The 21149-nt window shown below is 42.6% G+C and overlaps 1 protein-coding gene across 1 annotated transcript in view; it reads left to right on the top strand.

The window, feature by feature from the left end:
- The first annotated feature begins 202 nt into the window (after positions 1-202).
- The window catches only part of ZNF395 (zinc finger protein 395), a 73494-nt gene continuing 52547 nt past the window's right edge, over positions 203-21149 (top strand). Inside the window, exon 1 of the mRNA XM_036751541.1 lies at positions 203-386. The gene's annotated coding sequence lies outside the window, so the exon portion shown is untranslated. The remainder of the gene's footprint in view (positions 387-21149) is intronic.

The following is a 21149-nucleotide window of genomic DNA, read 5'->3' as shown; positions in this document are numbered from 1 at the left end:
CCAGAGTCCGGAGCTGGTCCGGAGGGAGGTGTGTATGGGCCGCGAACAGCGTGAGTGCGTGTCCGGAGGGAGGAGGCGTGGGTCTCGCTCGCGCGGGGCGGGGAGGAGGAGGAGAAGGAGGAGGAGGAGGGGGGGAAGGGGTGGGGAGCGAGGAGGAGGAGGGGTGGAGAGTGGGCAGGGGGAGGGGGGAGAGGGGTGGGTTGGGGGTGTGTCTCTCGTCCGCTCCCTTCCCGGGGCGGGAAATCCGGGCCGGGTTGTGGCCGCTGCCGCGTACGTGAGCGCTGTGTCCCGGCGACAGGCTGGCCAGGTGGGCGCGCACGGAGCCGAGGCGGGCGGGCTGCGCGGGGCCGGGCCGGCGGCGCTGGACGAGCTAGGCGAGCGGCGCGGTAACTTCCCACGCCCGGAGGACCCCGGGAGGGGCGCGGGGCTGCCGCGGGCCCGGCGGGGATGGTGGTCGGGGCTGGGGGGGGGGCGATGCGGCAGTGCCCCCGACGGGTGGAGAGGTGGGGGGGGGGGTGCATGCCCACTGGTCCGCCGCCCGCTTCTCTCCGCTTAGGTCCCCGACCTCCTTTTCCTCCTCCTCCCCAACTTTGCGTCCCTCTTCTCCCTCTCCCCCCGACGGCTAGCGTTCAAGGGCGCCTTTTGCCTCCGCTGCCCCGGCCCCCGGCGCAGCGCTCGCTCCTCCCGCCCGCTGCTTTCAATCTCCACCCACCTACCCTCCGGAGCCTGGCTTCTGGATGCCTCCCGCCGCCGGTCCCACCCTCTCCTCCCGCCCTTGCCCTCGGCCCCCTCTCCCTGTGCTCGGGGTCCCCCCCCCCCGGCCCCGCTCGGCGTTCCCCCGGGCCCTCGCCTCGCGCCCCTCCGCTTGTGCACGGCTTCCTCCTTCTTCCCTGGCCCCTCGACTCTCGGTAGCATATTGGCCGGGCCGGGGGGCCCTGGGAGAAGCGAGTTTGTGCGCTGGAAACAGGATTGGAACCACACAGTCCCCCTCCTCTTCCTCTTGGGGGGAGACGCTCCGAGTTTGAGGTTTTTAACTCCTTCGCCTTGGGATTGGCTCTGAACGTGGTGAAGTGTGGGTTGGGGGGGAGTCTGTCTCTGTCTCTCTCTCTCTCTCTCTCTCTCCCTCCCCCTCCCCCCCCCTCTCTCTCTCGCGTTTTACTCTTTTCCCTGCAGGATCAGGCAGTTTGTAACAGCTCAACCCCACTCCCAAATGGGCTGGGAGCATTTTGACCAAGCAGGCCGGGCACATTCCCATGACACTGGACCACCGAGGTTACTGTGCTGCTCACCGCTTTCTGGCAAAGAGCAAACAGTCCATTCCTTCAGCCAGTCATCTCTAGGTCCTGGATAGATAAAACATTTCTTAAAGCACACTGTGCAAAGACACACTCCTCAGAGCATACCCTGGGCAGAGTTCTGGGTGGGGGAAATGGAAGGCCTGGGTCTTATTGGCAAGGAATGTGCTACTTAAAGTTCTGAACAAGCCAGCTCAGGTCCAGTATTTATAAAGTGCCTACTATGTGTTAGACCTGTAGGAATAAAAAAAATGTTGAACACCTCAGCCTCTAAGAGTGTACACTTTGGTTGAGGGAGACAAGGGATGGGGGTAGGGCATTTATTAAGGGCCTACTATGTGCCAGGTACTGTGCTAAAGGCTTTATGAATAGTCTCATTTACAAGACACAGCAAATGCCCAATGCATAAATAACTGTTAAGGAAATTAAAAAAAAAAAGGAAGATCAGTGGGGTGGGCTTTATCAAGAACGATTTCCAGGAGGAGGTGATTTTTGAAAGGTACACAAATCGGGAGATCAAAGTAATGGAGGGAGGAGATGGTAAACAAATTTGCCTTTTTATCAGCAAGCATTTATTAAGCATCTACTCAATGCCCGGCTTGTATTAGGCTCTGGGGATACAATGACAGAAGTTAAATTCTTTGCTTTCAGGGCAATTACATTCTATTGGGGGAAGGACAGGTACACATATAAAAATATAGGAAATACAAAGTATTAAATAGAAAGTAATTGTGGGAAAGCTCTAACAACTGGGGGAGGGGATTAGGAAAGGCCTCATTGTAAAAGTAGAAGGACCATTCATTTACATACAAAATACAAAAGAAGTATTAAGGTGTAGTTCCAGTACTTGAGGAATTTATAATCTTATTGGGGAGACAATAAATGAAGCAGTTAATTAGCACTAAAAGGCACTATAATTAAATGCTAAAACAGTGTCACCAAAATATGTGCTACGAGAGTTAAAGGAAGTGATTGATTGTTATAGGTAAAAAATAGTCAAGTAATGCCTCAGCTTTTCAGCAGTTCAGCAAATATTTGAATTCAGCAAAAATTGGTACCTGCTATATACAGAATACTAACAGCTAGGCACTGCTGGGAGATACCAGTATAAATAAGGCACATTTGCAGCTTTCAGGTAACTTAGATGAATAGGTGGATATAGCACTTACATATTTGATCTTGCCTTTTCCAGATCTAAATCTATAAAACTATAAACTAAGTGACTAATGCAAAATAGAATGTATTGAGTACCAGAGACTTGAAGTAGGTGACATTTAAGAGATTTAAGCTGGTCCCCTTAAGGATAAGTGAGATTTCAATAGGTGTAAGGAGGAGGTTGTTCTTGGTGAGGTGGGTCTTGTGGAGGTGGAAATAAAATAAGGCTTCTTTGGGGGACGGTGAAGAGATCACCTTGGCTGGATCAGAGGGTACCTGTTGAAAAGGTACTTTGGGACTACATTGAGAAGGTTCTTGAATGCCAGACTGAGATGTTAAACTGTATAGGTAACAGTGAGCCATTGAAGGTTGTGCAGTATATGGGACCAAGTGTAAGAGGAATGAGCATATATATAACATCTGCTATGTGCCAGGTACCATGTTGAGTGCTTTACAGATATTATCTCACTTCATTCTCACAACCCTGGGAAATAGGCAGTGTTATCATCCCCATTTTACATGTGAGGAAACTGAGGCAGAGAGGTTAAGTGACTTACCCAGGGTCATGCAGGTGGGAAGCACCTGAGGCTGGGTTTGCACTTACATCTTCCTGACTCTAGTCCTAGCTTCCGAGTTCTGGCTCATTTAGAGAAGTTTTTTTATAGGAGTTGTTTGTAGGACATTCCACTGAAGGCCTCTGATGCCTCATTGTGGCTAGGAGGTGACCCTGAGTTATTGAAGGCTTCTCCAGGGGAGGAATATAAGTTCTGGGTGGTACTACTAAGCTGGAAAGTACTGCCCATGCCTGTCCCCTGAAGACCAGCCTTGTGTGGGGAGGCTCAGTCCCAGCTGACAATAGGAGGATGTAATTTTTAAAAATCTGTAACAGCTCATGAAGTATCTGTGAGGACAAAAAAAGGCTTACCATCTGCCTTGATGGAGGATCTTCCTGCACTGGAAGAATCATTGATCCGTGTATTGCTTTTAGCACCAATTAAAGCAACAAGATCTTGGAAGCAACCAAGAAGGAAGAAGGCTGTTGTAATATTCTGGATATAAGATAATAAAGCCTTGGGCTGGGGTGAAGATTGTAGAAATGGAAAACAAAGGGTTGATTTGAGACATTAATAGCAAGAGAAAATGGTGACGATATAGGGGGCAGGATAAAGGGCAGAGATGAGTAGAAATTGGTTTCAAACTTGGGAGACCAGGAAGGTGGAGTTACTTTTGGTGGTAATGGGGAAATTAGGAAAATATGTCTGTTTGAGGGAGGCAAGATTGACTTTAATTTTAGAAGTTTCAGCTGTTTGGCAAAGCATCTATATGGAGAGAAATGTTTATTAGGCACCAGGAGATGTCAGCCTGGTGAGAGGACAGAACTGCAGATGTCCATTTTTTGAGTGGCGTTTAAACCACATGAGAAGATGAGCCCTTGAAGGGAATGAGCTATGTGGGATAGTCCAACCCAACTCAAACTTACCAGGGCCACATTCCAGCTTGCATGACTCCACTGTCCTTAGCTCCAGTCCCAGGCTTAGAGTCAGCTCCCAAAGGATACACCTGGCTGAGACATGGGGTGAGGTAAGAGTAGGAAGGTTAAGTTGGAAAGGGGAGGAACCTAGGGTCAGGCAGCTCAGCAACTGCAATAGGATTTGGGATTTCCTGAGAGTAAGTTTGGAAGTAGATTGGCTTTAGGTGATCATGGCTGAGTCTTCAGCATCCCAAAATTCCAATTTTTTTTGGCAGGGCAGTTGGGGTTAAGTGACTTGCCCAAGGTCACACAGCTAGTAAGTGTGTCAAGTGTCTGAGGCCAGATTTGAACTCAGGTACCCCTGACTCCAGGGCCAGTGCTCTACTCACTGCACCGCCCCGCCCCCCCCAAATTCTTAATGTAGCCTTGCAGACCAGTGAGGATGGTTCCATTTGACCCTGTCTTGAAGATAAAAGGGGAAATGGAATTTGGAGATTTGGGGACAGGAAGGGACTTGGCCAAAGGCAAAAGTTGGTGAGGAGAAAAAGAAATTCTACTCCATGCAATCCTTGTTCCTTTTGGTCTTTGATCTTGAAGTGTCCATTCTATCAATGAGGGAATGGTGTGAGTAGACAAAGCTATATCAGTATACATGTATATGTACAATGTATATGTCTCTGTGGGTGTGTGTATAAAACATATACACACATTTATATGTGTATACACACACTCATATGTGATCTATGGGATTAGTAGAGCAGGGACCTAATTCACTAAAGACCTGTAGTTAAGGAATCTTGAGTTTCTTTCCTTTATCCCCTTTTTAAGATTTGAGAATCCCTACATTGGACTTGGCACCCCAGCCAGATCGAAGGCATGGGAAGGAATCCTGGGTCTAGGAAACACTGCACTCTCCAGGAATGGTGTCCTTCCTGTTCCACCCTGTTTGCTTATGACCTGGGATTGGGGCGATCAGTGGCTTAAGCATGGAGGGCCACAGTACTTACTGTGACCCAAGCTCTGCTAGCCTTTCACTAGGTCGATTTAGTATTGCTTAGTTGCTTCCTTCAGTCTCAACTTGCAACATCTAAGAGTTGAGGGTTTGGAGGGGATGTGTTGTATGAAAAGATTGCAGAGTTGCAGGATGAGCAGCATGTTATTCTATTATGGGGTTGGGAATGAAGCTGTGGCTACTAATCCTCTTGCCTCTCTGAGGGCAAGGGCAGTGAGTGAACAAGTGAGAAGTGCTTCACACAGTCATGTGTTACTCACTGTTACGAAAAAAGTATTACGTGTATGACACGAAATATAAGTCCTACTGGATTATTCATTGGAAGGGATTTTTCATTCCTTTTTGGGTGTCTGCTGCTTTTAAAGCTATTCTTCCTGGGTGTTGTGAGAGATGAGAAGGAAGTACCTTCCATGAGCTTGCAGTCTAGTTTGGGTCATGTCACACCCTGAGACTCAGTTTCCACATCTGTAAAATGAACAGGGAAGGGTGGATTGTTTCTAAGTCAAGGATTCAGTGATTCTACTATAGAAATTAAGGGAGAGGGTGGGGAGAACATTTTCAGGTTGGGCAAGGCCTTATAGAGGAAGTAAGATTTGAATTGACCCTCTGAAGAGTGGGTTTAAAGTCAGGGTTTCGTGTGGCATGTGTTTGAATCAAGGAAGAAATAGGGCTGAAGCACTTGTTAATAATTATAGCTAGTATTTATGTAATGCCTTAAGGTTTGCAAAGCACTTTACACAGATGTTAATAGATTTGATCCTCACAGCAACCCTGGGAGATAGGTGCTATTATTAACACACCCATTTTTCCAGAAGAGGAAGCTAAAGCCAACAGAAGTTAAGTGACCTGCCCAGAGTCACACTGCCAGTAAGTGCTTGAGGACAGTTTTGACCTCAGGTCTTCCTGACTCCAGGTCCAGTGCCCCCATCACTGTGCCACCTAGCAGCCTTGTTGGGGAATGATAGGAAACAAAATTGGAAAGGTAGGTTGAAGCTTCATGACAGAGGGTCTTGGATGCTAGGCTAAGCTTTATTTACTTTATCTGGTAGGTAATGGGAAGACACTAGAAGTTCTTTAGCAGTAAAGTAATATTTTGAAAACTGGCCAGAGAGGGAGAAGAAGAAGGAGGAGAGGAAGAGAAAGGGAGGAAAGAAAGAGGGGGGTGAGAGAGAGAGAGAGATTGATTGATTTGTATAGCATCAATTTGTTGTAACCAAATCAATGGAACACTAATTCTGAGCCATTTGTTGAGATTTTGTAATGTTTTTTTGGTTTGGAATTTTCCATTGAAGTGATAATTTTAGGGGGATTTGACCTATACTTTGCATTTTAAGGGATACCTCTTGTGTGTTGAAGTTACCCCCCCAGTCTTTCTTTCACATGCTAATATAAATGAATCTTATCATGCATCAACTCTGTGATGTCAGTCAGTCCCTAGACCCAAGATTGCTTGGCATTAGATTCCCAGGAATTGGTCCGAAGGTGTGAAATTCACCTCTCCCCCCTTCCAGCACGAAAGAATGAAATCAGGAAGGATGATTACGTAGCCAGCTCTCTATACCCCTGAGAAACTGTTACAGTTATGGGGTAACTGAAGTCCAATAAGGCAGACGTATACGATTACATGAAGATTCAGAGTTTCTTCTAATTCAACCCCAGGTTATTTCTAGTCTGAAAGACTTTCAGGAAAGCAAATTAATTGTGGTTTGTAATCAGGTTGGTTTAGTGTGGAACTGCCACTGCTGTCTAGAGAATCAAGCCTTTGCCATGGTTTTGGAACTGATACCTCCCAAATATCCCATAGGTCAAGAAGATCCAGTAGAGGCATGTTGTCCGTGCTGCCATTTGTAAGGCAGAAAAAACCCAGAATTTTAAAAATTGCATTTTTAAACATTTTCATCAGAATACCTTCAGTTAATTACTTTAGTTAAAAATGCACTAACAGTTATAAAGATAGAATATAAAGATAGATCACTAGGAACCAACATGGGTTCATTGAAAATAAATCAATGCTACACTAACTTCATTTCTTCTTTTAAAAATTTTAAAGGGCCTCATTAAATTGATAGATTAGGGGAGGGACATAGTGTTTTGATTTTAACAAGGTATTTGACAAAGTCATGTCTTTAGTCATAAAGATGACTAAATACTTGTGGGCCAGCAGATGGTGTCCTTATGTCAGGATCAGCATCTGTGCATTAATCACATATAGCTTTTTTTTTAAATGTATCGCTATTTAAGTCTTTCTTTGGCTCTTTTAGTTAAAACAAACATGAGTTAGTAGTTGTATGTTGACTCATCACATTAACTGGGAAATGAATTCCTTTGAGCTATGGATTGCCAGTGGAGTAGGCAAGTAAAGTCTTAGGCCTGGAGCTTTTTATCCATCCTACCACCATTAGGTTGTTGTACTTGGGCATCTTCTTAATTATTGGCCCTATTTACACGTGATCCCCCTTCCCTCTCCCCCTCGGCTTCCTCCTTCTTACCTTCATTCCCTGTTGTTCTTATTTTATGGACTAAGGCCCAGGTTTTCCCTGCTTTTCAAGATGACAGCTAATCTGATAACCTCATGGAGAAGAATCTATTACCTCCCTAGAAACCTCCATTTAATTCCTAGACAGCATATGTACATTATAGCTAGGGCCTTTTGGAGTCAATCCATAATTGATTTGGCTTTAATTATCATATTAACTTGTATAAATTAAAAAGAAAAACAAAAAGTATAAGTCAGTGTAGATTAGATTGGTAAAAAAATTTCTCTGTTATTGATTGGAACAAATGTGAAACATAATATGGCTCTTTAGGAGGGGAATTCAAAGCTTGTTCAGTAAATTATGCTCAAAGAATGTTGATTAACAATTCAGGAAAGAGTGGTGTGTTTCTAGCAGAGTGTGATAGGACTCTATCTCTGGTCCTTTCTTGTTTGACAGTTTCATCACTGACTTACCCCCCCCCCCCCAAAGTTCTGCTTACTAGACTGGCAGTAGACAGAAGGTTGAAAGAGCTGGCTAATGACATATTAGAGATAGTTGATATGATAGATGGCTGAATCAAGACGCAGAAAGATCCCTGCAGAATGTAATGCTGGGTGGAAACCAAGAAGATGGCATTGAGCAGACCTAAATAGACTATATCCAATTCATGTGGCACAGATCTGGGAGGTATGCTCAGGTCTACCTCAGAGGAAGTAATAGTCATATAGCATTCTTATTTTGGTCATACTATGCCTGGTTTATTGTGTTGAATTCCAGGATACATATTTTAAGAGGGAAATGAACAGAGTCCAGGTGAGAAGAAGAGTCTGACACGTGAGAAAAAGTTGGAAGAACTGGGAATGTTTAGAAGAAAAGAAGTTGGTAATTAACTTCAAGTATTTGGCAGATTGTCTTGTAGAAGAAAACTCAGAATTGTAGGCTGTCAGAGCTGGAAGAGTGCCAGAGAATGAGATTAGGACCAATGGGGGGGGATGTTCACGCAATGTAAGTTTCCTCTCAATATAAGGGAAAAAACTGCTTAAAGCAGATCATCAGAGAGATGAATTACTGGAAAAGTAGGTGAGAGGATCATGTAGTAAGATGACTGACAGAAGGCTTGTGTGACCTATTGTTGTCCATGTAACGTCAAGATTTCTAGAAAGCCCCTAGCGTATTGGATGTCCTGTGGAGGCACTGCCAGCATCACACAGGATGAGGGGGTACCCATAACAATTAGATTATAGATCTATCAATATATAAAAGTACAAAGAACTCTGTATTTACCAGGACTGTTAAAAAAAAAAAGGTAGAAAAAGAGCCTACTTTGTGAGAGAATTCTACATTGCTAGAGGCTGGGTTATCACCTGTCAGAAATGTTGAAGGGAATCCCTCCTTCATTGAGTAGCAATTAGTCTAGACCTAAAATAAGGTCTCTTTGGACTCTGAAGGTTCTCAAAATACAAGATATGATCACGTTGATTGGTATCACTAATGAGGCATTATAGACTCTAATTATATGGTATTTATGACAATGTATTTACATGACCTTTTGGGAAAAGGTTTCAAAACTAAATAAACCATGAACTGACTATTCAGTGAAAACATTCATTAAATATCTGCTATGTGCAGGGTACGGTGCTATGTGTTGGAGATAGAGAGGCAGAAATAAAATTGCCTCTGCCTCCAAGGAGCTTACCATAATAAAAAGAAAAAACTAAGTGATAACGTAGATAGAATGCCACCTTTGGCATTAGGTGTCTAGGTGTGATTTTGGGCAAGTTGCTTAACTACTCAAAGCCATGGTTTTCTGTAGGCTGGTAATAGATGGCCTAATGGATGGAGCGATGGGTCTGGAGTGACTTCAAATCTGACCTCAGACACTTAATAGCTGTGTGATCCTGGGCGAGTCACTTAACCTCTGTTTGCCCTACCCTAATTCAGTGTAAAAGGAAATGGCAAACCGCCCCAGTGTCTTTGTCAAGAAAATTCCCAAGGACAGCGTTGGTGATCCACAGAGTCAAGAAGAGTTGGTCACAACTGAAAGAGTGAACAACAGCAGCAACAGTAATACTTGCCCTACTTACTTCATTGGGTTGTTTTGAAGAAAGTGCTTGGCAGATCAAGTGCCGGTTACTTGTGAGAGAATAATGATTGATTAGGCTGGTAGGTGGCACAGTGGGGTCAGGAAGATCTGAGTTCACATTTGGCCTCAGATACTAGCTGTGTGATCCTGGGCAAGTCACTTAACCCTGTTTGCCTCAGTTTCCTCATCTGTAAAATGAGCTGGAGAAGGAAATGGCAAACCACTCTAATATCATTGCCAGGAAAACCCCAAATGGGGTCACAAAGAGTTGGACACAACTGAAATGATTGGACATCAATGTTTGATTGATTATCCAACCTTCTGTAGAAGAACTTCAGTTATGGGGAGCCCATAACCACCTTGGACAGCCTGTTTCACATTGGAGAACTCTCATTTTTAGGAAGTTTCTTACGTTGAAGAAGGACCTTGATGAGTTTGAGAGGGTCTAAAGGAGGGCTACAAAGATGGCGGAGGACCTTGAGTTCTTGTCAGATGAAGATTAATTGAAAGAACTAAGAATATCTTCTAGCCTGGAGAAGTGAAGACCTGGTAAAGAGTGATTGATAGCCATAGTCAGATATTAAAAGGGCTGTCATTTGGAGGCAATGGATTAGAACTACTCTGGTTGGCTCCCAGATCTGAACCTAGGATCAAAGATTTTGAACTGGAAGGAATCTTAGAGCCTGTTTAATTCAATCCCTTCATTTTACACATGAGCAAACTGAACCTCAGAATGGTTCTGTTGACTTGTCCAGGATCATAGAGAGATGGTAGAGGTGTCTGAGGTGGTATATGGCTCCAAGTCCATCATTCTGTCCTCTCTGCACCCTCCTCCAGATGTGAGCCAAACCAGGGCAGAGTACAACAGGACTGCTTCCTCTCGCCATGTAGACCTACCTCTATTACCAGAGCCTGGATCTGAGTTAGCTTGGTTGGCTGCTGTATCACACAACAAACACGAGAGTACTTGTGAAGGGCTCATTAAACCTTGAAGCACCTTATAAATGTCAGTTCCTTATTGAGAAGCATCAGAATGTATAGGAATGACTACTGTTGTCTTGTATTTGGGGAAGATTGAATTTGAGTTCCGCCTCCTTCTGAAAGCATATGGCTGAGAACTTAACTAGGCTAGAATACAGTAGGGCAATTTCCTCTTTAGTCCTGGCTAGCCTCTTTGTCTCTCTGATTATAGCCTAAGATCACATTAGCTTTTTTGGCTGCTATATATGCCCCTGTTCACTCACGTTGAACTTGTCATCCACCAACAACTTTCAGATCTTATCCAGCAAACTGCTCTCCAGCCAGGTCTCTCCTTGTACTTGGGAAGTTGATTTTTTGAAATCAAGGGTGAGACTTCACATTTACCCTTGGTAGATTTCTTTCTAGTAAATCTGGCCCAACATGCTAGGTCATCATGATGTTTTTGGATCTTTATGCTATCATCCTGTATGTTAGCTCTCTCTCCTAGCTTTGTTAAAGTGAAATGTCATAAATATGCCTCAGGTCTTTATTCAAGTTTTTTATTAAATGACCACAGAGAAACAATTATAGATCCCTGGAGCACTCCACTAGAGCCCTTCCCCCCCTGCCCCCCATTCAAGGTGTCATTTAATTATTTGGGTCTGGCCATTCAACTGGTTCCAAATCTACATAATTAGACAATTGGCTAGATCACCAGCTAGGTGGTGCAGTGGATAGAGCACTGAGCTGGAAATCAGGAAGACTCATGTTCACGAGTTCAAATCTGCCCTTAGACTCTTACTAGCTGTGTGACACTGGACAAGTCACTTAACTTTGCCTCAGTTTCCTCATCTGTAAAATGATCTGGAGAAGGAAATGGCAAGCCATTCTAAGTATCTTTGCCAGGAAAACCCCAAATGGGGTCATGAAGAATTAGACATGACTGAAAAATGACTGAACAGCTAACTCACTATTTTGTGTGTTGTCCATAAGGATATTGTGAGATCTTTGTGATGCTTTGCTGTAATCTAGCTAAACTTTATCCTGGAAAGGCAGCTAGGTGGCTCAGTGGACAGAGTGCTAGGCCTGGAGTTGGGAAGGTGGGAGTTCAAATTTGGACTTAGACACTTAGCTTAGCTCTGTGATTCTGGCCAAGCCACTTAACCTATTTGCCTCGGTTTCCTCAACTAAAGAATGGGGACAATAATAGGACCTACCTCACAGGGTTGTGAGCATTACATAAGATAATGTTTGTGAAAGTGCTTGGTACGGTGCCAGGGGTGGGGAACCTGCAGCCTCAAGGCCACATGTGGCCCTGTAGGTCCTCAAATGCGGCCCCTTGATTGAATCCAAGTTTCACAGAATAAATCCCCTTAATAAAAGGATTTGTTCTATGAAACTCGGACTCAGTCAGAGGTCCAAACTTGAGGACCTAGAGGGCCACATGCAGCCTTGAGGCTGCAGGTTCCCCACCCCTGGCTCTCTAGCACATAGTAGGCACTGTAGAAATGCTTATTTCCCTTCCCAGCCCTCCATAGTGAAGTTGTCTGACTTGGAATCTTGAAGACCTGGGTTCTAAATTTGCCTCTGATGCTTACTGGCTGTGTGACTGTGGGTAGAACCTTTAACTTCTCTGTAAAAAGTGAATAAGGTCGGTGGTATGTTCTTCAGCAGGGTTGTTGGGAAGGTCAGATGAGATAATGTTTGTCTACATCAAAAAGGAAGCAAGGTTAGGCTGGCATGACCTGTTCTTGATGAAGCCATCTTGTTACTTATGATTGCAGCTTCCATTTCTAGATGTTTACTAACCATCCATTTAATAATTACGTTCCAGGATTTTGCTAGGAATTAAGTTCGGACTCATTGGCCTGTAGTGTGTAGAATTCCACTTTCTAACTTAACCAGCAACAACAAAACATGACATCTGTCCAGCAGCACCATTCATGTTTTCTGCATTATTCCAAAGGTCACTGAAGTGTCCCTCTCAGCAATTGCATATGCCAGGTTTTTGTTTATGTTTTTAAAGTATCTTGAGTTGTAGTTTGTCCTACCTGGTTATTGAACTCATTGAGAGCTGGTGGCTAAATGCTTTTATATCACTTTACTTATCTTGAGGTTCAACTCCCTGTTAACCACTCCAGCCCTGCCCCCCAATTCTTTCCAGTCTGTTGGGAGCCAGAACTCATGGTTGTAGAATGAGAGTGGATAGCCTATGCTCTATTTGCTATTTTATATCTTTACTAACTTGAAGCTGCGCTAAGACTTTTGGGACACCCTGTATATGTTTGATCTCTGAGGTGACATCTCATTTCTTGCCTCCATACCTTTTGTACAGGTGTTTCCACATGTCAGATGTGCATTTCTTCCTCATCTCTGTCTAATAGGATCCCTAGATTGCTTTGAAGCACACAGCAGAGATGCCACCTCATTCAATCCACCAGCATTTATTAATTGCTTATTATATGCCAAGCATTGTGCTCTGCATAGAAATACAAAAGTGAGAGTTCCTGCCCTCAAGGAACTTATATTCTGTCTGGGAGGGGGTGGGGACGTTTGCAACATATTCCCAAATATAGACAAGTAGAGACTTTATACAAAATGATTTCCAAGCGGAAAAGCCAGTAAGTGGGCGAATCCAGAAAGGCCTGTTGAGGAACCCACTTCCAAAAGGGCACATCCTGTGCAAAGACATAGTGGGTTAGACTATTTTGGCAGGAATGTAGAGCATGTGAGCAGGAGGAATGCGAAATCAATTGGGAAAGACAGGCTGGATTCAGATTGTGAAGGGCTTTGAATGCCACACCAGGAATTTCAGTTTTAGCCCAGAGGTAATAAAGAGCCACTGGAACTTTCTGCCCAAGAGAGTGAAATGAGTTAGATCTCTGCTTTGGGAAAATCACGTTGGCATCTCTGTGGAGGATTTATTGAAGAAAGGAAAGCCCGGATGCTGAGAGAGCAGGTAGGAGGAGCCTGTCACAAATCTGAGTGGGAGGTGATGCAGAATTGAAGAATTGTTTGTGGAGTGAGTGGAAGGAAATGGCCAGATTTGGCAATGTTGATTGAGGAGGTGACCTTGACAAGATTTGGCAATTGATTGATGGAGATTTTCTCCCACATTTATTAGTCGTCTTTCTTGAAATTACTTTGTATTGCTTTCTATATACTTTGTTTTCACTTGTGCAGGGCAGGGATAGTTTACATTTTTTGTATCCTCCTGTATACAACAATGTTTTACGTATAGAGGTGCTTAGAAAATTGTTCACTGAATTCAGTTTGTCAGTTCTTTTCCTTAAAATAAATGAATTGGGAATTAGCATTTTTGGGGAAAAGGAGGTTATTGGTGAATTCTGGAGTTTACCTTTGGTAGAGACCAGCAGTTCTCAAATCTTTTGGTCTCAGGACCCTTTTTTTTATAGTGTTTTTTAACTTTTAAAAATTACTGGCTCTACCCCCAGAACCTTTTGTTTATGTGGGCTGCATATATTGATATTTATCATAATTGAAATGAAAACATCTGATTGTTATAAAAATAGTTTTGACCCTGCAAATCCCCTGAAAAGGGTCTTGGGTACTGAGAACTGCTATTCTAGAGTCCTTTTGAATGTAAAAGATATGCTTAGTTTCACTGCTAGAGACATTATTCCTATTAATTGCTCTGTGTGTGTGCGAGCATGCGTGTGCACTTGTACACGCACACACACACACACATACTCGAATATGACTGAATGAGGTACAGTACACTTGATTAGAAATGTTTTCTTTGCAAATTTAGGGTGCACAGAGTCGAACCCTCACCTCTTAAAAGTGCAAGGTTTTAGTAAAATAAGTGAATAGAGAATTATTGGTCTGGTAGATCTGGGCAGTGAAAAAGAGAAAATGGAGATAAAACACTGCAAAGAAGGAAGGGTACTAGCAATTGGAGAAACTTTGAGTAAGAATATTCCAGAAGAATGTGGCTCTCTGTTTCTTCATCTATGAAATGCGGGGCTTGGACTTGGATGATCTCAGAAGTTTCTTCCCGCTCAAATATTTTGTGCTTCTTATTTAGTCTGTATCAGAAAATAAGATTGTCAGTTGATTTGAACTGTCAGTCTTTTTTATGTTTTCTCTCTTGACTGGTAGGACAATTTGATTAAATACAGCCTTCTTGCTTCGTTTTAAATTTGGTTTACACATATGATTTATATCAAATCCTTCCTGACCTTTTCCTTGGTTGAACTTCAGATATGACCCTTAAAAAAAAAGGTAGTGGGGCTAGAGGAGACAGAACACAGAGAATATATTATATAGAGAGCATTGAAAGGGGAATGGGAGCTAGGGCTTGTCAAGTCTAAGCTCCAACTTGAGAAGTGTTCAGGTTGACTTCACAGCAAATTGCCCCCCCCCTCCCCTCTCCCCCTCCCTCCCCCCCCCCCACACTTGGAAACATCAAAGTACTGTATTCAGCAACCTCAGAAGTCAGAGCTTCATACTGGGTAAAATAATAATGGGGAGAGAGCTGTGGGAAAGGAATGAATTAAGAACTGGCAGCTTTTAGAGAGAGATGGATTTATTTCAAGTCGAAGTGTGTAAAAAGTCAACAGGTGTACCTCCTGTGTCTTAAGATGAGTGTTAAGAATCCTTGCTGTATTTTAGTTTGCCTGTGCTTTGCCAGAATGGGCTTAGTGAAGAAATTGTACTGCTTACTATGCTTGCTGAAAAAGAAACCAAAAAGGGGGCAAGAAATAATAGAAACTCACTATTCATATTATATTCATTATTATCCATTGAGGGTCATTCATATTCATATATTCATTGTTATCCATTGAGGGTCAGAAGGCTATGAACTCTTTTTGGCAGGAGAATTTTTCATAGTGTAGACATTTATAGACATACATCTTCCTTTTATTTTTCCTTTTTTTTTTTTTTTTTTGCTGAAAATGAATTGCTCTTGGTGTGCTGTTTTTAAATTCGTTGTCTTCCATCCAATTTAATCTTATTACCTATTTTTATGGTGACTGTCTCCATGGTACTGAGGCTCTTTGCATAGCACAACAGAGATTTCACATATCTGATAGGACAGCTCAAAGTTCTCCTAATTCCTGACGGACAGTTTTTAAACATGTTATTAAGATTATTCAGCATTTCTATAGGACTTTATAATTATGTACTACTTTATAGATTTTTTAAAAAAATGCTTTGTCCTACATAATATTTCTATGAGGCAGGAAGTCAATTTTACTATTCTTAACCTTGCCTGGGGGAGCTGAGGTCCTCTACAGTACTTTCTAAAATCTTAGACCACTCTGTTTTTAATTCTTGATTCTTTAATGATGAACACTACGGCATGGGCTGAACTATGGGACACAAATGTTTGAGACTTGGTGATAGTAAAATAGTAACTTACATAGGTGTAGTGCTATAGAGCTTTCAGAGCACTCACGTACATGTTTCATTTCAAGATTACAGCTGTGACGTAGGCTGGTGGGGTATTATTATTCTAATTTTACCAATTAAGGGAAACAAGTCCAAGAGAGATTACATGGCTAGTTCCAAAATTAAAAAGGTAATGGCAGCTCAGGACCAGAATCCAAGACCGGTGACTCCAGATCCGTTATTTTTTGTTATTATGTGTTACATTGCCTTTATCAGGCCCTTTGAGCCTTCCAAGCTCATAGAATTAAATGTGCCATTCATTGTGGATTGGATGTTTTGGGGCCAAGATCTGTTATAGAAATGTATGTGTGGTGTAGTTTCCTTTTCTTCTAGTGACTGAATTGGAAGAACTCAAAAAGCTTCTGAAATATTCCTGTAGGATTCCTCTGAGCCGCCTTTAACATTCTCAATCTCTCTCTCTCCCCCTCCCTCCCCCTCTCCTTCTCCTTCTCCCTCTGCCTCCCTCCCTCTCTCTCTTTCCCTCCCTCCCTCCCTCTCTCTCTCCCCTCCTTCCCTTCCCCTCCCTCACCCCTTCACCCCTCCTTCTCCCTTTCCTTTTTGTTTTTCCCTCTGTGTCTCTTTCTGTTTCTATCTCTGCCTCCTCCTTGAACTAGCACATAAACTTCACAGTTTGCAGGGCTACAGGGCTGGGCATGTGATGTTGAAACAAGATCCTGTGTTTCAAAGCACAGGGTCGACTAGAACCAGATGTGTCCTCCATTGTTGAACTCCTTTCCTCTTTGAAACATGGTTATCAGGTCATAGTGCTCTGCCCCCCATCCCCATGCCCCCTTAAAATAGAAAAACCTAAGAAATCTTCCAAAAACAACACACTACACCAGCATCTCTTCCTCCCTTCGGACAGGTTCTGCACTTTCATAACCCAGGCAAATAAATTATGCTCTTTTGAGGGATTCTCTTAAGTTGGGACCTGACCATGGAAATGAAATAAAAGAAACATTTATGAAGCATCTGTTACACACAAGGTGTTGCGATAGGCTGGAAATACAGTACCCAAAACATTTCCTGCCCAAAAGAAGTTGCAGTTCTCTGGGGGTGTTGAAGGAGGAGGGGATTTTGTGTGGCCAAGGAGATAGGCACAGGTATATCTAGTCTGTGTTCAGTGTATATTCTTGCCTTTTGTGTTTCAGCCTTTGGGGGGGGGTGGGTGGAAATAGAGAGCTGTTAGTGAAAGAAGTTTCTTCTGTGTGCCTCACAATCAGCTCCATTGTCATGGCATGGCACCTTTCTATAGGACTTTGGCCCTCATCTTAGAGGGTGTGTAAAGGAGAAAAGCTGGACGGTTAAGCAGCCACCTATAACTGTCTAGAAATTATGATCCCACTTCAGTTTAGGGCTGGTTAGAGCTCCTAGGAAGGATGGCGGTGATTTATGCTTTCTTGTGTGTGTGTCAGCATGGGTTATTTTTATTAATAGTTTATTTATTAAAAGTTTATGGTCCATGCCTTCCTATATTTGCATTTCTCACCATCATTAAAATTAAAGAAATATTAGAGCTTGAAGGAACCTCAGAGGTCATCTCTGTAGTTGAGTGACCTCATTTTATAGCTGAGGAAACTGATAACCGTAAATATTCTCGAACCTTCTAGAAAACTGCATCTATGAACATAGAACCTAGGAACCCAGACTAGGTCATATCCATGGTCTCTCTAGACTAGTATTTGATTGCCTACTGAATCCTTTATGAGTATGATACTGATTGGGGCAATTAGAAGGTAGCGTGTTGTATTTCAATTTTTTTGGTCTCTCACCCCTGTTTTGGTGTTGTCACCCGTCTATGGGATTTGATGGAGGTCTGTGCTCACCGTGCTAGTCATGGCTTTATGGTCATATCCCTTCTCACACAGCTAGTAAATGTCAAGTGTCTGAGGCTGGATTTGAACTCAGGTCCTCTTGACTCCAGGGCCGGTGCTCTATTCACTGTGCCATCTAGCTGCCCCAGTTTTCTATCCTTTATGGCTGAAAAGTTCCAGACTTTTAAGTCTGCCTTGTATGGCAGCCCTCACCCTCACCCCTTCCCCATTCCTGCTATCATTTCACTTGATCATCTTAGCTCCATTATGTCTTTATGGAGGAACTAAAACCACAAACAGAGCCTTAATTTTTTTTATTTGTGGGTACGTGATAGCTTTCTATGTTTATAAGGCCTTTTTTATCATCCTTAGGTTTCTCATGTCTTCTCCCACTGTCTCCTCCTTCATCTGTCTCACATAAAGAGGTGGCCCTTCTCCTTGCTAAGGCAAACATGTCTACCTGCACAGGTGACCCCATTACATCTTGTCTTCTCCAGTAGATTACCGTATGTATCACTCCCACTCTCAATAATCTTCACTTTTCCCCTTTTTATTGGCTGCTACTCTGCTTCCTGTAAACATATCCTTGTCTTCCCCCTGGGCCTCCCAATCATAGAAAACTCACATAATCCTACAGTCTCTTCCTTTCCATGGCTAAACTCCTTGAGAAAGCCATTTAAAAATCAATTCCTCCCCTCTCCCTTCTCTGGTTCCCTTTTAAACTCTGTGCTTTGGACCTCATCCAGTTAAAGCAACTCTCTTCAAAGGCAGTTAGATGATGTAGTGGATAGAGTGTTGGTCCTGCAGTCAGGAAGAGCTGAGTTCAAATCTGGCGACACTTACTAACTGTGAGACCCTGGGCAAGTCACTTCACCCTGTTTGCCTTAGTTCCTCATCTGTAAAATGAGCTGGAGAAGGAGATGGCAAACCATTCCAACATTTTTGCCAAGAAAACCTCAAATAGACTCACAGAGAGTCGTATGTGAGTGAAGCAACTCAACAACAGCATCAGACTCTCTCCAATTAATTTCCAAATCTAATGCCTGTTTCCAGTTCTCATTTTTCTTGACTTCTCTGAAGCTTTTTCACTGTTGATGGCCCTCTTTTCCTGCATGCTTTCTCTAGGTTTTCAGGATCCTACGTTCTCCTGATTTTCTTCCTACCTCTCTGATTGCTCCTCAGTCTCCTTTGCCAGATCTTCATCCACGTCACTCCCATTAAATGTAGGTATTGCTCTAGGCTCTGTCTTGGGTCCTCTCCTTGTTTCCCTGTATATCATTCCATTTGGTGATCTAATCAGCTTCCATGGGCTCAGTTTTCATCTATATGTAGATGATTCTCAGATCTGTTTATCACTATGTCCTAAATGGAACCTTTGTCTTTCCCTGCAAACCTCCTCTTCTGAATTTCCCTATTACTATAGAAGATACCATCATTCTTTGAATCACCCAAGCTTATAACCTTGGTGTCATCTTAAACTCCTCACTTGTACACATATCCAATTTGTTGCTCTCTTGTTTCTACCTTTATAACATCTCTCATAACTTCTCTCCCCTGAAAACATCATCATCCTGATGCAGGCTCTCGTCACCAGTCTCTCCCCTCTTCAGTCCATCCTCTCTCTATTCAGCTGCCTATATGATTTTTCTTTATCTTTTTTTGAATAATATTTTTCTTTTTTCCCCAGTTACATGTAAATACAGTTTTTAACATTAATTTAAAATATTTTTGAGTTCCAAATTCTCGCCCTCCATCTCTCTCCTCCCTGAAGTGGCAAACAATTTGATATAGGTTATATATGTGCAATCATGTAAAATATATTTATGTTAGTCATATTATGAAAGAAAACACAGACAGAAAAAATCCACAAAAAATAAAGAAAATGAAAAATAGTATGCTTTGGATCTACATTCAGACTCCATTAGGTCTTTCTCTGGTTCTACCAGGAGAACTTTGCATCAGTTCATGTAAGTCTTTTCAGGTTTTTCTGAAATCATCCTGCTCGTCATTTTTTATAGCACCATAGTATTCCATTACAATCAGATACCACAGCTTCTTTGGCCATTCCCCAATTGATGGGCATTCCCTCAATTTCCAATTCTTTGCCACCACAAAAAGAATTGCTATAAATATTTTTATACATGTGGGTTCTTTTTCCTTTTTTATGATCTCTTTGGGATACAGACCTAGTAGTGGTTTTGTTGAATCAAAGGGTATGCACAGTTTTACTGCTGTTTGGGCACAGTTCCAAATTGTTCTCCAGAATGATTAGATCTGTTCACATACTACACTAACAGTGCCTTAGTTTCCCAATTTTCCCACCTCCCCTTCAGTATTTATCGTTTTCCTTTTCTGTCATATTAGCCAATTTGATAGGTGTAAGGTAGTACTTCAAAGTTGTTTTAATTTGCATTTTTCTGATCAATAGTGATTTAGAGCATTTTTTCTTATAGATAGCTTTGATTTCTTCATCTTGCCTGTTCATATCCTTTGACTATCAATTGGAGAATGACTTGTAGTCTTATAAATTTGACTCCATTCTCTACATATTTGAGAAATGAGGCCTTTATCAGAGACACTTGTTATAAAAAAAAATTTTTCCCCCAACTTTTTTCTTTCCTTCCAGTCTTGGTTGCATTGGGTTTTTTCTTTTTGCAAAAACTTTTAAACTTAATATCAAAATTATTCATTTTGCATCTTGTCTCTTGTTTGGTCATAAGTTCTTCCTTTATTCATAGATCTGACATATAAGCAATTCCGTGCTCCTCTAATTTGCTCATGGTATCACCCTTTATAGGGGCAGCTGGGTGTCTCAATGGAGAGTGCTGGACCTGGAGTTAAGAAGACTCATCTCCCCAAATTTAAATGTGACTTCAGACACTTTGACCTTGGGCAAGTCAATTAACACTCTTTGCCTCGGTTTCTTCATCTTCTAAATGAGCTGGAGAAGGAAATGGCAAACCATTGCAGTATTTCTTTCCCAAGAAAACCCAAATGGGGTCACAAAAGATTGGACACAGCTGAAAATAATTGAACAACTAACAAAAATCACCCTTTATGTCTAAACATGTACCCATTTTAACCTTATCTTGGTATATGGTATAAGATGTCGGTTTATACCTAGTTCCTGCCATCCTGTTTTCTAGTTTTCCCAGCAGTTTTTGTCAAATAGTGAGTTCTTGTCCCAGTGATATGATCTTTCTAAAGCATAGATTTGACCTGTCATATTTGTCAGTCTTCCTGTTCAGTTCATTCCTGTGGCTCTTATTATTTCCGGGACTGAATGTAAAATTCTCTGTTTGGTGTTAAAAACCAAACACAACCTGGCTGCCTTTACAGTCTTCTTATATTTCTTCTCTCATCTGTGCACCCTGTGATCTAGCAACATTGCTTTCCTTGCTGTTCCTTGAACGTGACACTCTATCTCCCCACCCTAGGCTTTTTCACTGGCTGTTCCCCATTCCTGG

This window comes from Trichosurus vulpecula, chromosome 3 (genome assembly GCF_011100635.1).
Source record: "Trichosurus vulpecula isolate mTriVul1 chromosome 3, mTriVul1.pri, whole genome shotgun sequence".
In the NCBI taxonomy this organism is placed as follows: Eukaryota; Metazoa; Chordata; class Mammalia; order Diprotodontia; family Phalangeridae; genus Trichosurus; species Trichosurus vulpecula.
This window is presented reverse-complemented; position numbering and strand designations above follow the sequence as displayed.